This window comes from Galleria mellonella, unplaced genomic scaffold (assembly GCF_026898425.1).
Source record: "Galleria mellonella isolate WM207_F2 unplaced genomic scaffold, CSIRO_AGI_GalMel_v1 utg80, whole genome shotgun sequence".
Lineage (NCBI taxonomy): Eukaryota > Metazoa > Arthropoda > Insecta > Lepidoptera > Pyralidae > Galleria > Galleria mellonella.
In genome coordinates, this window is record NW_026442157.1 from 2191990 (window position 1) to 2215870 (window position 23881).

The 23881-nt window shown below is 31.2% G+C and overlaps 1 protein-coding gene across 1 annotated transcript in view; it reads right to left on the reverse strand.

The window, feature by feature from the left end:
* LOC113520823 (fibroblast growth factor receptor 3-like) overlaps positions 1 to 23881 on the reverse strand; it is a 218591-nt gene that overhangs the window by 75147 nt on the left and 119563 nt on the right. The window lies entirely within an intron of this gene.

Consider the following 23881-nt stretch of genomic DNA (forward strand, 5'->3'; position numbering starts at 1 on the left):
TAATTTAAAAATTCTCTAAAATTATTAAATAATAATTTAATTAAAAAATAATAAAATGTGTAATTAAATAATAGGTATTAATTATTGAAATTTTGTTGTTATATTTGAAACGTAATTTGTTATGTAATAAATTGATATTACAGATATAAGAGAAAAAGAATGGATTTATTACAATTTGAATAACGGTAAAATTATAACATGCTTATGAATTAAACATGAGTATATTACAATGTTTGGGTGGAAATGTTTGGATTAAAACCAAATTAATATTATTGTTAACCCACTTTATGAGGAGCTTTACAATTTTATTATATTATTTGTATGTTACCCTATATCTTTACCAAATTTAATGCGATATTAATGATTTTTTTTTAATTGAAAGAGTATTTTCCATATAGTCCTATATTCATTTTGTGTCCTATTTCAATGCGACACACACACGCAAACGACTACACACTTGCACTTATTATTATTAGCTTTTATTTTTATTTGTTTAATTATATAGTTATACTTAGTTTTTTATTCATACTACGCATGCATGTGTGAATCACATGTTTGTAAATAAATTCTTTCTTTCTTTACAACTTAGTTTCACTGTGTTTATTGCACGGACATTTTTATTGTTTGTATAAGTTGATTAATTTCTGTATATTGTCCTTAAGTTTATTTAAACTACTATACATTTCCATTTGGAGATTGCTTTTAGCGATAACGCCACCCATTGTTTTCTCAGTGTGAGCTTTTTCTGTGTTTACAATGAGTTTACTACTGTAATCTTTTGAAGGGAACAATAAATAGTATCTATCTATCTATCTATATGTATAAAAAATTAGATATTGTTCGCTTGTATGCACATCACTTGAGAATCGCTGAAACGAATTGACTATTTGTTTAATGTTTCTTAATAATTGAATTAAGATTAAAAAAGAAAGAAAAAACTGAAATTTAAATAGGACAGAATTATTGGCATCTTTAAAATTATTTTCTAGAGTGGGTCTGGCTCCTTAAAAAAAGTGTATATATATTCTCAGATTTATATTTATCTCTAGTTCAAACTTCCGACCATTATTTTGAGGTGGGCATTAGACAATTATGGGGTAGATACTGGTGTTTGTTTTCATGGAACCATATCAGAAATGTACTTCTGCTTACTAATATTTTCTTATATCACAAAGATGGCAAACTTTTTATTGTTTTTTCCAAAAGATTACCGTAGTCAACTTTTTATAATTATAAACAATATAAATATATAATAATATAAGTTATATATTAGACTTATTAACAAACATACTAAGGATATAACTTACTTCCATATTTAAAATGTTACAACAATATAAATATAAATATGGTTATTGAGTTTGTTTATTGTCTCTTGGTTCCATGGCGTCTATATATAATAATAATTTAATTAATAATAATGCAAAAATGCTGATAAAATATAAAATTTTTCTTAATCAATTAGATAATCCTAGGTAAGCGTATTGGAAGACTGCTAGCTCATCCAGTAGATGTAATAAATAAATAAATAATCGATGAAAGTTGATTTTTGTATACTTTGTTTTTATTTTTACTACTTTTTATTTATTAAACTTTAATACGACTAGATAGTGTAAATAACACAATAAATTTTAACACCATTATTTGTTTATGTGTATTATTGTTTATGTAACACTTGTATCCGTTATTTCGTCCGCGTGACCGGGATATGTTTACTGGCCGGGATAAAAAGTAGCATATATCCTTCTTTATCTAATATATAGTGTATATACCAAATTTCACAGTTATTGGTTAAGCTGTTAAAGCGCTATAAAGTAACAAACTCACTTTCGTATTTCTTATGTTAGTAAGAATGAAAATAAAAAAGTACAGGTCAACGTTTCTTAAACTGGGGATTACGGTTTTTATAGGAGATCGTAATTTTTATTTTAAAAATAAGATCTTTGTACGAAGCATTCAATAAATATTTTATATTAAAAAAAATGCAAATTTTTATACTAATAGTTAAAGTTGTTTGAAATCATAATTAAATGCAATGGTAGGTTTAGTTGCCGATTTAAATGTTTTAAAATACGTAGAATATCATTGAAAATACATATAAACAAAATATTTTTCAATGATAATAGACCAATTATTTTATTAAAAAAAAAAAAAAAAAACTTTTATCATCGTCAAATTAATATTAAGTGTTTAGTAAATAGTAGTGGTCAAACATTTTTTTGCCTTATTTAATGCACTGGAATACTAAGCAGTATATTTTCTTTTTATTTTAACAAAAACACAGCACATTCAATCGTGACTAATTACACTGAGAATAATCAAAACATATAGTTGTATGTTTTAATAATAGACTACAGACTAAAAATATAAAATTTCCTATTCTAAATATATATTTTTTATAATCTAATATATTCGTGAAACGTATTGTATGTTGCAACTAGATTTAACTTCAAAACAATGAGTTTTTTACGCAAATAAAATTGGCAGCATAAGTCGTCAAGAAATTTGTATGTATATTAAAGAGAATTATCAAAATTGCTTCAGTTTTGATCACCTCAACACGTAAAATATCCATAAAACATACTGACGAATTGAAACCTTCTCTCGGGGAGTCGTTGAAAAAGTTTGAAAAACTGTGCCATAGGTAGGTATAGGTAACAAATATGCTTACATCTCATTTTACGTGAAGTATTTACTGTACTGTATGTACGCCTACGCGACGGGTGTCATCTGTCATATACGGGTTGCGGTCGGACCCCGAATTCTTCACCCCGAAGTTGTGGGAATGGGAACAGGAAATAAGGAATCCCGTCATTTCCTATTTCCGTATGTATTCCCAAAGCCCATTTCTTATTGGATTGCAGCGCTGTAAGCAAGTCAATACGGGGACATGTACGTGAATATTATGTAATGTTCAAGTAAATATTTATTTATTTAAAAGTGACATTGCTATTTCAATTATTTAAAAATAATATTTTTAATTAAAGTTACAGTCATAATCATAATTAGAGTACCTCTGGTATTGCAGGTGTTCAGTTCAATTTTTTTATAATTAAATTTCAAAATGAAACCATTGTTTTTGTCTTCAAAGTGAAACAAAAAAATCCAGTCAACAGTTTGCCTATATGTTTGTATTTTTGAGATTTTCTATTTTATTAATTTAATGAAGTCAAATAGATTATTCATTCATTTATCCACTATATCGATAACTTATTAAGGCAGGGGAGAAATTGCTAGTGATGCGGACTACCAGTCCCATTGCTAGCAATATACCCTGTCAGTTCGACATCTACGTGAGCCCCCTGGAAACCATCGTGCTAAATTCCAGGTATCATGATGATGGGCTAACTTATTTTTTATACAACTTAGAATGGCAAACAAGTGGTAACCGTCGCCTATAGACATGAGCAGTACCGTGGACTTAACAGAGCATACTGTTTCGCCCATGATACCCCCCATGCGTTGCTATTCCTGAGGACTCAGATGTTATTCCTCTGTACCCAATAAATTCACGCCATATCCCACCCTTCAAACTGAAACACAGCTATGCAAATACAACTGCTTCACGGTGAAAACTCGAATGGGACAGAGGTATCCAAGCAATCGACTTTTGTACAAAGTCTCCCTCTGGTTGCTTGTTCATTCTTGAGTAGCTTTGACGTGGTCTAGTGTTTTGAGTAGTCATGCTCACTAAAATGTCCAGACTTGTGGCGGCGTGGTGGGCCGGGTCATTGGGCTCCCTAAAATATGGTCGAGCGCAGTGATGGCTGGCTCATCCGTCATACTCGTGAACGGGTGCTGCTTGTAGGGACTGGTCTGCTCTAATCACTATGACTGATTTCCTCTTATTAATTGTTTAACCAGTTGGTTATGTATTCAATTTTTTTTTCTTTTTGAGTATTTAATTGAATTAGTGCTAATTGGTGGTTTGTATTCACACAATTAAACTTAAAAATGTAAAATAATAATAAAATTATTTAAAAGAGCATCACGCAAGTTTCTTGCTCGTTCTTCTTGTGATGAGACAGCTTTCCGAACGAGCGGTAAATTAAAAAAAATGTAATGACTTTTCAAAAGTGCTTCAATGTAAGTTTATTTGAATAAATGATTTCTATTCTAAATTCTATTCTATTCTCACCTGTCATCCCTCACTGGTGCCCCACCAGCGTATACTGTTACAATTCCATTATCATCCATAAAAAAGCCATTAAGGTTTACATAGACGAGGCACATTTAGTCGCCCTAAATGTGTAACTTCATTTTACTAATTATATCCCGCGACTTTGTCCATCAGAACGTGATCTATCTATGTACCATATTAGATGCAAATCCTTTTAGTTGTTTAAATGACATTGAGTAATAAGTAAGCAAGCATTATTATAAAGTTTAGGACTGAATAATAATGAAGGATTGCTTTTGGTTTCAATCGAAATAGGCAAACATATAAAAATAGGAAAGACAGAAAAATTTTTATACAAGCAAAGTTAGATTTTTTAAGTATTTTTTAATATTTTTTTTTATCATTTCATCTTATTTTCATTCAAGATTCTAGACATACTCTTAAATATACATTTACCAGTTTCTATATGTATAATTTTAAACAAAAAAATATACATTCTACATAATAAAGACTAGCTGTATCCCGCAGCTCTTCTCGCGTGAATCACTATATAAAGCATTCTAAGTACTAAGTTAAGATATAACCTACTCGTTTACTAAATTTCAATCAAATTTGTCCAATACTTTTTATGTGAAAGAGTAACAAACATTAATTCATCCATCGTTACAAACTTTCTCATTTATTATATTAATAGGATTTTAATTCTTAGCGCATAATATTAAGCAATATTGGATGCAGTAATCGTTGCGGGGTCAAAAATAGATGTGCAAGCAATATATTTGTTTGCACATTCACCTATGATTCCTACTCTTACTGATCTAACATATAAATTATAACGTACAACCAATTTGCTTTCAGTCGTACAAAAGAAGAAACGCAAAATAGTCGACTCGCACGACACTAATATATTATAAAGATTCTTAATTGTAGCAGAAATTATATTATTTGTTTAATATTAAAATATTAACAAATTTCAATGTTGGATTCATAAATTTACTAAGAATTACTTAGTAACATTATGAATGTGATAGTGCGTTTATTTGTTGTCTCTTAGCGGCTTTAATTTCACATTGTGAAATTTTACCAATCATTGTGAAATTTAATATACACGTACTATACGGGAACGGAGAAAGATATAGGCTTCTTTTTATACCGGTCAAGCGGATGAAGTCGCGGATAAAAGTTGGTTTATAATGGTTTGCTTATTTGTTACCTCTTGGTGAACGGATTAACTTATCATCAAGAAAGACGATCAAGAAGATTGGAAAAGAACATAGGCTATTTTTTTTTGATGGGTGAAAATGGTATGGTAACCCCGCCTGCGCTAACGGTATACGCTTGCGGAGCACCAGTGAAGGGTGATTCATCATGATCACCATCATGATGAATTTATCAGGAATTAACCATGATAGTTTCCAGGGAGAACCGCGAGGAGGTCGACCTGGTTGGGTATATTGCTAGTAATGGGATTCTCAGTCACCATTACTAACAATCTCTTTTCCCCCTAACATAGGCTATTTTTTTTTATGGTTGAAAATGGTATGGTTACCCCCCTGCGCTAACGGGATACGCTGGCGGAGCACCAGTGAAGGGTGGTAGATGAGAATGAAAACAGGCTAGTTAGCCCATCATGACGAATTTATCAGGAATTAACCATGATAGTTTCAGGGAGAACCGTGAGGAGGACGACCTGGTTGGGTATATTGCTAGCAATGGGATTCTCAGTCTCCATTACTTCTCTATTACAATTCCTTTCCACCCAACATAGGCTATTTAAACTATGAAAGATAAAGAAGGACCTCCGTTGGTTTTTATCTAAGGCGATCGACATAATAATTGGCTGAGTTTTTAAGAGGCCAAGAGGTAATAAATGAACTCATTTTCATATCCTTTTTTATCTATACATATATATAAATGTTTGACTGATCCATATATCAACATAGGTACAGCCAAAATCGTTAAATTTAAAAAGCTTGAAATTTTGCAGATAGCTTAGGTAAATAATAAAAAAAGAATTTTGAATGGGGTAAATTGTGAGTTTAAAGTTTATATGTAATTTCGGGAGTTTAGTAGTTAGATACGTAGATTTTTAGATTTAGGCTCTTGGTTCTAAACAAAAATTATTATTGGATTTTGATTAAAGTTAAAGAAAAAGTTAAAATTGGAGCGAGCAAAGCCATGGGCAAAAGCTAGTTTATAATGTTAGTAAAGATTGCTTGTTGCCTGGTTGCTGCCAAGTTTGAACAAAATTTCATTAGATACCAGGAGAGCAAAACCATACAAGAAGCAACGTTATTAGTTGATCGGATTATGCAAAGTGGATCGTATTTTCATTAACGTAAAGTTGGTTTTTAACTCAACAGGTTTCAGTAAATAGAAATTAAATCCCAATTATTTATTTCGTTACACTGCGATTGCAGGTATACGGGTTCGTTAATGGAAAACTGTTTTTAAAAATACGGCTTTTGAAATTTAAGCTTCTTAATTAATTATAAACATTATGAATATGTTATTATAATTAATTAATCACTGGATGAATAGAGAGTATGTATTAAGAACCGGTAGCTAAATGGTTTAAAATATCGGCCCTGGAATTAACATTTTAAATAAGTGATCACAAAACTTGACTATTTACAGTTTGACAGTTTATTTATTTGAAGCCCTTAATATACGAAGAATGAAGTAAGACGAATGAATATTCAGTGTAACATAATTAACACGTCAAGTTGTTTCGGAAACGCATTGCTTACAACAAAAAGTAATATTAATCGTGAACACACATAGTGACACATACATACACAGATCGATGAACAACGAGACACTTCGTAGACATGTTAGATTGACAAATACATTGTATCTAATTTTTTAAAATGTGTATATTGAATGGAAGAGCGCTGATGGTTAAAATACAGGCATTAATTTCCTTAGTTCAAACACAATTCTTTTTTTAATGGTGTTTTAAGTTGTCTTGTCAAAACTGTCGCCCATCTCACGACTTTTATGTTCCCTTAGTCGCCTCTTATGTCACCCACGGAAAAGGAAGCAGTGGTCCCATTTATGCCGGGATCACTCAGCAACATTATATAAATATATTTTTTGTGCAACTTAGAATGGCAAACAAGCTGACGGTTCACCTGATAAAAAGTGGTAACCGTCGCCTATAAACATGAGCAGTACCATGGATATAATAGAGTATACTGTTTCGTCCATGATACCCCCATGCGTTGCCATTCCTGAGGACTCAGGTGTTATTCCTCTGTACCCTGTAAATTCACTGCCATATTACACTTTTCAAACCGAAACACAGCCATGTAAAGACAACTGATTTACGATAGAAACACGAATTGGACAGAAGTACCCAAGCAGACGACTTTTGTTCAGAGTCTTTCTGTGGTTTATTTATCTACCGTTTATTCGAATAAATACTATATAAATACACTATGCAGTCGTCAGCCCAATGTATCAGATAGATATGTTTAAAATCTTTTTATATTTAATTTAATCACTCTATCTTTTTTATCTGGAGTTCATTTGGCTACAAACAATAATGTTACAACACTATACCCATTCTCAAAGCTTCAAGGTTTAATTTTATTTGCGAATTCCAAATGTAATATACTATTGTGATAACATGTTTATTACTTGCTAACGATTGTACTTTGCCCATTGAGAGCTTTACAAAGGAGGTTGTCGATTCATCCGTTTCATTGTGGCACTGTTACTTGATTACATCGCCAATTCTGAATCGATTTTAATAATTCTTTTCACAATCGATAGGGTTCACTTTCTTACTCATCCATATTAATTTTGTGATAATTAAAGCTACCTTTTTGTGAAGCAAAAGACTGCGAGTCACTTATTTTATTATTGTCATGTCAGCCGTTAAATGTCCATTGACTAACGTAGGTCGTCCCCATAAGAAAAGTTTTGCCAGTTTTTGCCACGCTTGGCAGCTGGGTTGGCAACTGCAGTTAGGTTTTGGTGATATTTAAAGAGAGACATTGAGTTCCCTTAGTCGCCTTTTACGATTCTCATGGGAAGTGAAGGGGTGGTCCATTCTATGCCGGAACCACACGGCCACTAAATCTGTGACTATATAATCACAAATGCATACAAGAATAAAATATTATATAAATATAAAATATTTATATAATATATATATATATATATATATATATATATATATATATATATATATATATATATATATATATATATATATATATATATATATATATATATATAATTATTATATATTAAATAATCGGCGTTGTTTTTTTTACAACATATAAGAACATAAAGCATTGGCGAAGATATAAAAAAAAAACGTATATATATGTATACGTAAAGTCGAATTTAGAATCCTCTTTTATTTCAAATTAACTAAAAAATATACCATAGATAATATAGTACTATGTTAGTAATTATACAAACTAAACCCGAGTCACGTAGTAACTTACTGGTAGCCATTAGCACCCTATAAAAATACTAATTGTCTAGCTCTTAGACCGCTTATTGTTCCTTTATAGTGGTCTTTAACATGAATATTCCTGAATATAAATAAACAAATGTTTTACAAAAAAAAAAAAAAAAACTACTTTATTCATGGCAAAACCAGTTATTTGGATTCGATCGATTTTGATGAAATTTCTATAGGATCAATCTGAAAGATATATTGATTTACATTTCTATTTATTAATATAAGTACTTATAGAAAAATATAAAAGTGGTGGATTTATTTAGTTGTAAATTTATATTGTACATATATTGAATAAATAAGTGTTAAAGGTTTAGACTTGTTTATTGCAGACTCTATTTTAATAAATAAAAAAAAAAGATTTAAAATTTAATACAATTGCAATATAGAACGGTCGTGAAAGCAAACCTTATTAAAAACATTAAAATCGGTTTATAGCAAACTGAACTCGCACTTGACTGGTTTCATTTAAAGTCAAAGTTGGTTAAGAAGAATTTCTTCTTACAAGAAGGCTTAATTTGAAATTGTAGAGTAGCGGAAATTGGAGTATTAAGAGAAAATTCAAATCCCCCAATATGTAAACAACAAGCAATAACAGGCTTGGAAGGTTACCTAAATATATGTGTAGGTCAAAATTTAGGTTAATTAAATGAGTTGTGAAATGCTATGAATAAAAGTCAAGTGCGAACAGGACCTGCTAACCGAGGGTTCTCTACATGTACTTATAATATTACTAAGGATCTATTAGTTATCATTATTGTTAGATTTTTAGCTGGAAAATCAGCAAGAAAAGATCTGAGAGAATTTTTTTACTTATTTGTGACTTATTGACTTATTTAACTTTTACTTTTACTATAGACTTATTTTTAAACTAGTTCTATAAATGTATCAAGTATTAAGCCAATAGCCTTTGTAATTGCCAAGAAAAAAGACTCAACTATTGCGTATTAATATTCAAGTGCTGAAGTTTCATCACAAGGGTTTTTTACCATTTCATACGGAACTCTAAAACACTATTAATCTGGTTCACATTAAATTCATTAATAGGCATAATTTAACAAAATCACGTTGATGAAACTTTTGTCTCAAAGGGCAACGTACCGTCCTGCTTATTTACTCATAAATCAATAAACTTCTATATGTAATCCAAATTAACCAAGAGATACTGTATATATTTCTATATGTCATGTTTTAACCTCATTCATGATGACTTTTATATTTATTTGTAGGTAATTTAGATAAAAAAACACTAAGAAGATTTGCATATGTAATCAATTAATTCATCAGTTGGCTATTAATTTTAAAAACATTGTAGTAATGCTTATTTATTTTTTTAATATTCTTATGCAACTGTCTCAGACGTGCACGTATACAGCTTTACTAAGAACATAGATAAAAAGATATTTATTTATTTATTTTACACTTTATTGTACCAAGTAAAAAACAATAAGTATAGTAAATATTAACGAGAAGTGATACAAAAGGCGTCCTTATCGTTAAGCAATCTCTTCCAGACAACCTTTGGGTAGAGGACATGGTAGAAAAAGACAAAGGGTAGGTGGCGCACTATTATATATATTATATGGGATTTTTTTAATGGTCTGAATAAAAATATATTTTATTTGTCTATAAATATAGCGTATCTAATCATAGTTATAAAAATGTTGTTATTTAGCTTATCAGAGAAACGATATTTTTTAATCATGAGAGGCAGATTAGGCGCAATAGCCCTCAAATCCCATCGTGCCTACAACGATGGATCCGGGCTTGAGTTAGATCATCCTCACTGGAGTATTTTTTTTATTTTAATTTTAAAATTTATTATAAAAATATAAATTATAATTTTATAATAAACGAGGTTGGAACAATTGTCGGAAATGACAAACATAGTTTTTTTAATTACCCTGGCGTAGAATAGGCCACCCCTTCCTTTCCCGTGGGTGTCGTAACAGGCGACTAAAGGAGGGCGAGGGATGGGCAGCAGTGTTTTTCTTTAAACATTTTTAAAGCCTGACTGCGGTTGCAAATCCGGCTGCCAATCGTGGCAACTACTGGCGAAACCTCCTAAGGGGGAGACTTATGTTCAGCAGTGGACAGTTAAAGGCTGATAGGATGAGAGATTTAGAAGAGTAACTTGAGTTTCTTGCTGGCTTTTCTCAACAGATAACAACTTTCCGAAACCTGCGTTCATAAAAAAAAATACGATTTAAAAGTGCTTGTAAATAAGTCAATTTGAATAAATTTGATTTGATTTTTGAATTTAATTTGAATTACTAACAATCTTTTTCTCCCGTCCTCATTGGAGTACCTATTCCAATGAGGACAACAATCTTGTGTTTTAATAACTACCTAGTTATTAAAACACAAGATTGTTGCTATCCAGGAGTTATTGTTTATGTGCTACTTTTAGATGTTAAACAGATGAAAAAGAAAAACAATTTAAAAATAGAAGTTATTCTTTGTTGCATACAAAGAAAATAAAACGTGTTTATAAGGTCGTGCTTTTATCTAAAAAGAGATTTCTTTCATAAAAACCTTGTATTATATAGATTGTGTTTATTGGAATAGACATGTTATACGTAATATATATATATATATATATATATATATATATATATATATATATATATATATATATATATATATATATATATTGAGTCTATCTATCTATATATATATTTCGTGTTACGATGTTTATTTAGATTAATTTCTGTAACAGCTGTGTCGATTTTAATGACATTTTGTGTGTATTGTTTGCTCGAACTTGAGAGATAGGTAAATTTTGAATCCGATAAAGAAAAAATAGTCCGGTAGTTACTGGCGATAAGACAATGTTCGTGAGGTCAGTTAGTTTATACTATGTAGTAATATTATGAAGAGGACAGATTTGCTTTTGTATGTTTGTTTGTAAGGGATAAACTCAAAAACTACTCAACTTGTATAAAGCTACATTTTTAACAAGTATAATGTTATACATTATATTCCTAAATTTTATCTACCCGTGCGAAGCCGGGTCGTATTATTAGCATAATAATAAAAAGCGGTCAAGTATGAGTTGAAGTCATTCGTCGCGGGTTCTGTACATTAAATAAACTTTAAAAAGATTTTTTTCTTTAGATAAACAAATATTTGATTTTGTTGTACACTCGCCGTTGCAAATTTTGTTTATCGTTGTAAAAATACATCGAAATACCAAGAAAAATAAAATCTATTATTCACTACAAGATGAACGTGTTAAAAGGTCATAATTACCATAATATGCATAAATCGACCTAGCTGTATATGCATGAGTAAAATTATTTAAATAATAGTGCTGGGATATTCACTTTTCCCTATAAGAACATTATATCGTAATCATAATTTTAACAACCCCATCTATTGGTTAAATATAGCACTAAAAATCTACTGAAAAGTTAAACACATGCAAATAATACGATATAAAAAGACCTTCTTATTGTGTTTTCTTTTAAATAGATACCTAATTATTATTTTCTTTTTATTTCAATAAAGAAATATTATATTTAAGTTTGTTTTTAGAGGTTTTTTTTTAAATTGTCAAAAATTGTGTTAATTAAAAATATTCTTTTTAAATGTTAACGTATTCTTGTATAAACTAAAATTATTTAAAAAAATTACTGCAGAAAATTCGAAGAGAGAAGGGATAAATATAGAAGAAGACAGAAATAAAAACCATGCACCCCGGGTCGTTTTCTTCTCACTTTTTCGATCATAAGTCAGAAACTATATAACATATAAATAAATATAAATTAGTTTTAAAACGTACAAATTGAGCCATTTCAAATGATATACTTTAACTAGTAGTTTTTTTAATATTTTTTCATTATTTCTATTGCAAATTATATAGGCCAACAATATCTAAAATTATTCCAAATTGCAAGACGCTGTATTATATACTCGATAGAATCCTTGTACCATTTGGTACGGAACCCTAAAAACGTAATACATGCTATAAGGATCCTTTGAAAATCGGAGCTGTCTGTGGTTATATCCACTTATGGCATAAATCCGAGAGGATCCATTTTCTTGTACTGTCTGTATGTGAAAATTGTATATTTTCTTGCTTCCTTTGTTTATATAATAATACCAGTGGGAGACTTTATTCAAAAGTCGTTTGCTTGAGCACTTCTGTCCCATTCGTGTTTTTACCGTGAAGAAGTTGCGTTTGCATGGCTGTGTTTCGGTTTGAAGGGTGGGATATGGCAGTGAATTTACAGGGTACAGAGAGTCCTCAGGAATGGTAACGCAGCGGGGTATCATGGGTGAAACAGTGTACTCTGTTATGTCCACGGTATCGCTCATGTCTATAGACTACGGTTACCACTTTCCATTAGCCGTCAGCTAGCTTGCCATTCTAAGTTGTATAAAAAAAAAAACTTTGTAGCAGTGTATATATTATTTATTTATTTCTTTAAAAAACCTATTCGACTATGTCTTTCAAATCTTTATTTAAATATTTTCAAGTTAATATACACACGTTGCTGTGTAGTCCCGGCATAGAACAGGCAACCTCTCCCTTTTCAGTGGTTGTCGTAATAGGCGACTAAGGGACGGTGTGGGATTAGCAACTTAAAACATCTCCAAAGCCTAACTACGGTTGCCAATCCATCTGCCTAACATAGCAACTACAGGCAACCCCCCCCCCCCCCCCCCCACAAGGAGGAAGCTTATGTTCATCAGTGAACAGTTGAAGGCTGATATGATGGTGATGATTATACACACGCTCACAGTTATAAAAGTTTCCAAAGTTCAAATTATGATATTAATAATATGGTAAGTGAGGTGAGGCAACTAAAACTGCAACATTTAATAGTGAATTATAAAATTTAAATTAATAATAAAATTGTCGAAATATATGGGACCCTCGTTACGTAACGGATTTGCATGTGACTAATTTTTATATTATGTGTAGACACAGTCGATTATTTGCTGACAAACATCTGTATTAATTTACATAATCCGCCTTTGAAGATGCAAATCAATTCTCTGGCGTGATTTAGTAGCAACAATGCTGACACGATATGTTTTGATTTGAAGTGATGGGATATCATAGTAAAATTACAGGGTATGCAGATATAACACCTTAGGTATTTAGAAATGGTAATGCGAAGAAAGTTTCATGGTCATCACGTCATCACATATTTTTGTGATTTTAAAGGTGCCGTATATGTTATATGCGATGGTTGTTACTCCATCAGAAAAGTAGCCTGCTTGTTTGGTGTTTTAAGATGCATATAAAAAACGAAAAAAGATTGTGTCCCACCAAAAAACCGACATCAATGATGACAAAACAAGTTATTCTGGTCTTTTCTTTAAAATTAAACTACTGAACTGATTTTTATAAAATTTCTATGGCACTAAATTGCAGGTCCTTCCAGATAAAAAAAAAACATCCAAATCGGTTTATAACTGACGGAGTTATGAGATACAAAAATAAAAGAAATACATCCGAATTGAGAATCTCCTCCTTTTTGAAGTCGGTTGAAAACAGGTGTCGTAGATAATTTCGTGAGCACTGTTTTTTGCAGATGAAGCTAATTTGTTAAAAAAAAAATTAACGCCCTTTATTTGTAAAAGAGTTTTTTTATACCACTGAGGTGGCAGACAAGTATACGACACACTTGATGGTAAGCGGTCACCGTAGCCTATGAACGCCTGCAATACCAGGAGCATTACGCGCAAATTGCCGACCTTGAAGAAACTTCTTCACCCCTTTTTTGAAGAACTTCATATTGTAGTTTCTGAGAAAAATCTCGTCTGGGATTTCTTTTTATAATAATATGAGCTTTCATATAGGGAAATATCTCTAAAACCGTGCCGTTTGTTCACATTTATTATTTTAAAATGACATTTCATCGAATCCCTTGGTCCTTTATAAATGATTTTGTAAAAAACATCCAAACTGATGTATTATATTAATAACTGCTATGTCAAACATTAATATAAAGTGGTGATAGCTCAGTGGAGCGTTTCATTGCTGTCCGGGGATTCCAACAGCGAATTTTAGTACTTCAGTATTTATTGTGTACATGATACTGTGTACTGTACTGTACACAGTATCATATCGTATAGGGAGATCAAGGATATGGCCTGGGATAGAGCTGGCTGGAAGAAGACGCATGAATTAGTTGCACCGACAAGAGGAAACTCTTAAATGAAAAGAGAGTATTTATTTATTCAAATCACATCAATATTACATTTTGATAATTTTAAATTAAAAAAAAACATGATTAGTATAAAAAAAAAATACATCATGACAAAATAATATAACGGAGATGACATTCTTTTTTGTGAAGTTTTAAGTTACAATAAAAAAAAAAACATTAATCCTTTCACAATTAACAAAATAGATACAGTCGAATTATCAACCTTCTATTTAAACTGTTAAAAATTGTGTATACAAAGTTAAGCTACAGTTATAAATTTTGTATACAACGGAAGTGACATGTAACTCTTGTCAATAGAGGGCGTCTACATCGTACGATTAGTATTAGATAATATTTATATTATTATTATCATAAATTATGCGAGATAATGAAAGTAAAACAAAAGTTACTCTTACATTATTAGAAGCCGGGAGCTATTTGTTTAGGACAATCGGGACTGTATTTAGGAGTACGTTTGTTTGTTCATTGAATCTATATATAGTATATAAGAAAAGGTATAACAAACCTCATTCCACTGATAGTATTTCTGAAATGGAACAACTCTCCCCAAAGACGGACGGTAATAATAATGATTTCTCATGGCCATTCACTATCATACCGGCAGTTAACTGTTCATTGCTGAATCCCTTTGAGGAGTTTTGCCTACTTCACAGACATGCTTGGCGGACGGGTTGCCAACTGCAGTTAGGCTTTGGTGATGTTTCAAAAGGAACGCTGCTGCCCATCTATCGACCATTAAATTCCCTTAGGAGCCACTTACGACACCCATGGGAAATGAAGAGGTAGCCAATTCTATGCTGGGATCACACTGCAAGTGCATTAAGGGTTCATACCAGGAGCATTAAGAGCGTTCATTCAAAGTGTAGCAATGCTCGATTTATATGTTAATTTTCAATAACAATTAAACATTGTTTCTCTCGAGAAGCAGTTGTATTTGTATGGTTGTGTTTCGGTTTGACGGGTGGGATATGGTGATGAAATTACAGGGTACAAAGGCATAACGCATTAGTTTTCAGGTATGGCAACGCAAGAGGGGTATCATGTCTGACACAGTACACTTTGTTATGTCTGTGTTATTATTCATGTCTAAAGGCGACGGTTACCACTTTCCATCAGGTGGGTAGTCGTCTTGTCTGCCATTCTAAGTTGCATAAAAAAGACAATTTTCAAGATTTATATTAATTATTTAAAAATTGCTCTGTAAAAGAATTAAAAGATCCATCAACAACCATAGATGATGGGTATACTATATATTTATATACATATGATTATTACTATGTTCCTAACATGAAATTATATTTGATATGTTTGTATTTTTTATAACATTGTATACAACTATATACTAGAAATAAATAATTGTTTTAATGACTCATTAAAAAAAATACTTTTTAAATTTAAAATCTTGCATGCCTAATTATGGCGAAATACATGTATGAGGACTTATACATTTTTTTTTATACAACTTAGAATGGCAAACAAGCTAACGGCCCACCTGATGGAAAGTAGTACCAGGAAAGCAGTACCATGGACATAACAGAGTAATCTGTTTCGCCCATGATACTCCCCATGCGTTGCCATTCCTGGGGACTCAGGTGTTATTCCTCTGTACCCTGTAAATTCACGCCATATCCCAACCTTCAAACCGAAACACAGCCATGCAAACACAACTGCTTCACGGTAGAAACACGAATGGGACAAAGGTACCTAAGCAATCGACTTTTGTACAAAGTCTCCCTCTGGTAAACCTATTGTTAACATTTATACACTTACCATGTTTTTGGTAAATAAATATTTATTACTCATTAATTCCACAAATTGGAATGTAAATTATTTAGTAGCACCAAATGGTAACCTGTTGTGTGGTGTTTTAATAGTATTAACTATACAACTCAAGGCGTTGCAATATTCACATATGTCGGACTATCTTTTAACTTATTGAATTTGCTTATTCAATTACGGATGGATCTCTTATTGCAAATTTATACTTTCACTTTCGTATGAAGCTTCCGACTTCACTCCATCAAAAACGTTCAAATTACTTTCGGTTTTTATCCATATCTTAGATCTTACGTTCGCATTATTTATCTATTGCGAACTTTTATCTGCAACTTAATCCATATAACTGGGACATGTTCACTTATTAACGGAATAAAAAGTGGATTATATCTTTATCCATCCTTTACATTATGTGTACTTTACTCACTTTTACATTTGTAATATTCGTAAGGATTTAGTATTTATATAAATCTTTTAGTATATAGATAAATATATAATCATGTTTTATAACAATTAATTCATTTTAGGGTTTCCGATTTTAGATAAAAACATAGATCTTTTGAATCAATTGGAATCGGGAAGATCGAGTCATAGGGAAATCTGTGCTCAAAAGATCTTTCTCAAGAAAATCGATCTTGATCTTTTCATATGCATATTGATGTAAAAAAAAAGAGTTTTTCAAATCAGGAACCAAATTAAAAACCTCCTTCTTTTTTAAGTCGGTTGAAATAAAGCAGTAAAGTCATGAAGAATTAGAATGATCTAGCAATGGGCAAATATAAAAATGTTAATTTTCACCAAGCTATTTTAAGCGTGCGACTCCGAAATTCACAATGAGTTCTAATTCTCGAGTCCGAATTCCATTTATAAAAAAAGACTTAATTCAGATCTACCAACCTCGGTAATGGTAAACTCAATTATCAAACCTAATTACTGCGAGACAATGAAAACTTCTTGGCGTTTTATTCGATTGTACTTGGTCAATGTTGACAAGTTCATTATAAGAGCAAAATAGTTGGAACTACCATTCGGAACATATTTGTGAGAATAGACTTAGCTACTAACAAGCATAGACTAGGGGGAAAGGGATTGTTAGTAATGGAGACTGAGAATCCCATTGCTAGCAATATACCCAACCAGGTCGACCTCCACGCGGTTCCCCCTGGAAACTATCACGGTTAATTCCTGATGGATTCATCATGATGGGCTAACTGGCCTGTTTTCATTCTCATCGATCACCCTTCACTGGTGCCCCGCCAGCGTATATTGTTAGCCGCAGGAGGGGCTACCATTCCATTTTCACCCATTAAAAAAAAAAACAAGCATAGACTATTTTGCCCAAGATCAAAATAGTCTATGCCCTTCTTCAACTTAAGTTGTTGTTGTTGTAACTTTCTATTGCTGAACATAGCCTCCCCCATAAGGGGGGGAGTTGCCAGTAGTTGTCACGCTTGGCAGGCGGGTTGGCAATCGCAGTTTGGTTTTTGGTAATGTTTTAAGAGAGACGTTGCTGCCCATCCCTCCATCAATTTAAGTACCTCGTTAGAATTAAGTTTTATATCAATTATTTTAAACGTTTAAGAGCCGAGAAGTAACAAATATAAACCAACTTTCATATTCTATTAATAAGATACTAAAGCATATTTTTTATTTATCTTTTAATCAGTTTAAAACTATTATTAAAAAAAAAAAAAAAACACTTATAGAACAAAACCTATTACACACTAAACGATTACTTGAATGACAAATGAGTATGGTATTAGTCGGTCATGCATAGGTTTTTAACGACCATGTAATTTTAGACATAATACATTTAAATAAACACACATAATGTTAACAGAGATTTAAAAGAGTAACTCTAAAGTTTTTTGCGGGCCCTTTTCAACAGATAATAACGTTCCGCGTCCTGAAGTAGATTAAAACAAATATATTTAAAAGTGCTTGTAAACAATCCTATTTGAATAAATTTTATAAAGATGGATGAATGTTATTCTTTTAAGCAAAAAGTACTGAACAGATTTGAATGAAATATTAAAACAGGTTATATCCTATTTTAGTATACAGGATACTTTATGTATTTACTGATTACAGGATATACCTAGTTTATAATTGTTGATAAGCTGCAAATGTTTTAATATATAGACCTTAACATAATTTTAAAATTATTCTACGATGTTACCATTTGTTTTCTTTACCTTCATTATTCTAAAAGGAAATCTATAATATTCTCTGAATTTTTCTTTCTTTCTAATAAGCATTTTGTATATTCGACGTCTTTTAACAATAACATTAATAAGGATAAGGGTTACATAGATTTATATTATTATTGTGTATGGAGTAAAGTTATTAAAATTAGTAAAATATTGTAAAAATGTTTTCCATATACACTCAATATACGATATCCACGTCTTTATCCGTGCGACCGGGATGAAGATTTTATAGTGATTGGTTAAGCCGTTGAGGCGCCAAAAGGTAATAAACAAATAGACAAATATATTAAAATTTGCATTATATAAAAATTTAGATATAAAGATATTTAAATTTTTATATAATTACTATAAAAAAATATATCCATTAAATGTACTATCATCATCATCATTTTAGTCATTATCTGTCCACTGCTGAATATAGGCTTCCCCCATAGAATGCCATAAGGGACGGCCTTGAGTCACCTGCATACACTGACTCCCTGAAATGTATTTGAGGTCGTCATTCTATTTATTAGGAGGTTGTCCTAGATTGTGTTTGCTCATACGAGGTCGTCACTCAAGAACCTTTCTAAAAAATCTATGTTAGTCTAGAATATGTATATCTGTGTATAATACATTTAAACTCGTCCAGCCGTTTAAATGTGATTGTGTAATAAAAAAACAAAGTATGCAAATATCTTATCTAACTTTTTAATATTATTAAGATTTTTTTAATTTTTTTTTTAATGGATGATAATGTAATGGTAACCCTCGCCTGCGCTATCGGGATACGCTGGCGGAGCACCAGTGAAGGATAATAGGTGTAGATGAAGCAGGTCAGTTGGCCCATCGTGACGAATTCAACAAGAATTGTTCACGATGGTTTCCAGGGGGAACCACGTGGAGGTCGACCTAATAAGGAATATTGTTAGCAATGGGGCTGTCAAACTCCATTGCTAACAATCTCTTCCCCCCATATTATTAAGATTAGGGGAATTAGTAAGTAAACAATTTTTTTATAATAATATAACTAACCATACTAGAAGAAACGTAAAGTATGGACGATATTTGACGTCAACATTATGCGCGTGAGTATACGCAATGTAAATAATTCTAGTTGTGGGGTTTGAACCCGGAACATAATATTACACCACGAGCGACCGGTCGGCGATACCGTAAGAGTATCGCATATAACCTTATTGTGTTAGATAATAGTAAACTTATTGCTTAATGGTTGGTGTATTTTTAAATATAAACATAGTAATACAAGCAGTTAGAGTTGTTGCCAAATGGTTGGTAGATATTTCTCTTAAATATTATTAAATTCGATTTACAAATAAGTAACTACATTTCCTTCGTGAACGCAATTAATTTTGAACACATATACGTACACACTGATGTATACATGTATACTTGCACACATACACACAAACACACGTATACACACACAAGTTTCGAGATTACGTTGAACTGCTTTTTAATGTGGGTGTTAGATTTAAAAAATATATATTAAAAATAGATTCATATGAATACTCACACAAACACATTTTATACCATCAAAAGTAAACACCAACTTCAATTTATCGATGATCTTAAAGACGTTTTGTAGATTATTAGATTGAAATTATTTTAAATTTAGAACGCGGAATTGTATGTCTACAAATGAATTTAGCCTTGAAAGAAAAAAAAAATCTCTAAGAAAGATGGCAGCTTCAATCGTCATTACATTAATGTGCACCGACATGGGAATATACCCTGAATATATCCTATATGAAAGTAGGTTAAGGTCGGGGTTATAATACTAAAAGGTAAATTGGATTGGATGTATTAGATAATTTTATATTGAACATTTACCTTTCTTCTTCAACAGTTGTGTAAAAAGTATCTAAATAAGAGATTTAAAAAATACTGGCCACACACACTTTTCGATTCAACATATTTTTTTTCCAAATAACTAATGTGTCAATATTTTCAAAAGTGTACGTTTGCTTGGAAGAAAATATTTGTATTCGTATTTTGTTTTTTTCCTTATTATTATAACTATACAATAAAATATAAATAAAATAATAAAATATATTATTGTTATGCAATTTTTTTATGTAACTTAGAATAGCAAACAAGCTGATGGCCCACCTGATGGAGAGTGGTAAACGTCGCCTATAGACATAAGCAGTAACAGTGTATATTGTTTCGTACATGATACCTTTCCTGCGTTGCCGTTCCTGAGGAGTAAGGTGTACCGTAATTTTACTGCCATATCTTACCCCTCAAAATGAAACACAGCCATGAAAACACAATTGTTTCACGGTAGAACCACGAATGGGACAGAGGTATCCGAGCTAACGACTTTTGTACAAAGTCTTCCTCTGGTAAATCGTAAACACATATTAATTTAATAGTAAACTTATAACTGGATTAATTTATGTTAGAAATCTCAATAAAACACACGTAAGTCGATTATCTGTTATTTTTACAATTACAATATTTGTTTTACAATTATTGTAACTAAGGTTATTTTTAGTAAATCTATGTTAAGTTGGGCATACAAAATTGCGTGCTAAACACGTGCCTGGTCATTTTACCTACGCAATAATTTCACACACGTAAAAGGATCCGACGTAATCTAATTTGAATAACACACGCTTTTCATAATCTTTGGAATTGAGAATTATGATGTCACTTCACTATGTAAGTACTTGTACAGTGCAAACGCTTCTTTGCTAACGTTTTCTTCGGTAAGGACTCGTTCACATTGTTAAAATACAAGATTACAGAAACTTTATATTTTCTCTAGCGACACCGTTCACTTGTGAGACATTCGAGGACAAAATGTACCTTTTATTTTTTCTTTTATTTATGTAGATATTCGTACAAACGGTTGTTTGCAAACGTCTTCTTCTTTAAGGCCTCGTTCATATTGTCAAAATTGATGTAAAGATTTTCATAATCTACTGGATTTTACTAGAAATAGCGATGCTTTGATCCCTTGGTTGTGTTTTGTGATATCACATTGACAACAATTTTTTTTAATTAAATAGTAATTCTGCTTGCGCTATTGGTATACTCTTGCTTGCTTCCTTCACCCCGAAGGATACCATTGAGGAATAACAGTGTGAGGATTGAGCCAATTCAGTTAGCCCATTATAATCACCTACACCAAGAATTAATCAGGATAGTTTCTAAGAGGACCACATGGAGGTTAATCTGGTAGTGTAATTTGCTAGCTATGGGGACTAATTACTCTAACCCTTCTTTGCATAATGGTGGAAATTTCCATCATAACATTGAATGCCCAAAAATTATATAAAAGAACAATTTCACTTTAAGTTGATCATATCTGGATACCATTTTAATGTCCATTGCAGAAAAAAAACATAGCTGTCGAAATTATTTTTTTAAACATTTTTCCATTATTATTAAAATAAAAAAAATCATGCAAAGAAGGGCTAATACTAATAATTCTTTTCCCCCAAAGAGATGTCTTTACACATCAGTCTTAAAGGTTGCCTGGTTGAGATCGTGTTTGTTTAGCGATAAGGTCATCCATTGTTTTTCTCCTTTGTTTTTATTATTTGGTAATTAATTACATTAAGATATATTTGGAGATGAAAGTAAAGAGTACTTGTCCACTATTATGTATAATTATTATTTTAATAAAATACCTTTTGTTTATAATAAAGAATACTCATTGACAGTTGTATCGTGATGTCGAATAATAAATATCCTTCCCAAAAAAGTAAACTATCAGAGGGAAAAACAATTTTTCAAATCCGACTGGTAGTTCCAGAGGTTAGCGTGTTTAAAGATAGAAACAAATTATTTTGCTTTATTATATTTTTTATTTACTCTTTATTGCATTGCTTAACGAATACGAGTAATACAACGTTTATATACATAAATTACAAAACACAGTCTTATCGCTAAAGCTATCTCTTCCAGACAACCTTTGGGTAGAGGAGAAAAGAAAAAACAAAAAAAAAACATATATATATATATATATATATATATATATATATATATATATATATATATATATATATATATATATATAGATTAATATTCTTGCATCGTAACCACATAGAATCAGTGTACAGAGCAATTTATGATAAAATCAACAATATGCCTCGGCCCTAACATTAGTAACGTCCGTTGTATAACATATTGGCTATTACTATGAAGACGATTACGCGATTGTGAATCTGCACGTGATTCGTACGACAAATAGATTATAATTGGAGCTGTACTGAAAACACGGTTTATTTGTGACTCAGGTAGTACGGAAGAGGTTAGATATTAGATCACGAATTAGACGTGTTATGAGACAAACGTGTTTAGTAAGATAGGAAGTAATTAGAATTGATGTATAGAATGTATACGGAATGTAATGATTGTATTCGTCTAGTACAGAGCTCGGCAACATTTTGAGTCGGAAGAGTAAAAAATTACATTTTACAAAATTTTAAAGTTTTTAAAGAGCCACAATTTTTTTGCCAACAATAAATAGTATTTGCATAAATAAAGATTTGTACCTAGTTCTTGTTAATCGATTCGAACGATTTCTAATTTATTTTTTCATAAAACAATTAATATTTGTGTATGAAACTAAAGAGCCGCAGGTTGCCAACCTTTGGTCCAGTATCAATCAATCACACATCAGATCGACATGTATACTTTTTAAGTTTTTACCATTTTATTGTACTTTACAATTCGAAACTTAAATTACAAAAATCCAAATAAAATTTATTTAAGTACATTTTTACAAAAGCTCTTTTAAATTTTTTTTTGTGATTCTACTATAATTTCGGAAAGTTATCTATTGAGAAAAATTACAAGCAACTCAACAGTTGGACTAGTTACTATAGATATAAACAGTTTCTGGTTTATTACTAGTACTAACTGTAGTCTCTTTATTCTGAATTTTTTAAAAAGGAATGTTCAAAATTTTAATTGTAAATTACAATCATTTTAAGTATCAAAAGCTTGAATTCTTAACATTCTCAATAACAACAGAAAAGTGGAGAAAATTTTTTATTTGTCTATATTACGCGATATCTTCGTCATTCTCATGGAATGAAACAACAACAGAAAAGTCGAGAAATTTTTTTCATTCATCATAAATCTATATTACGCGATATAA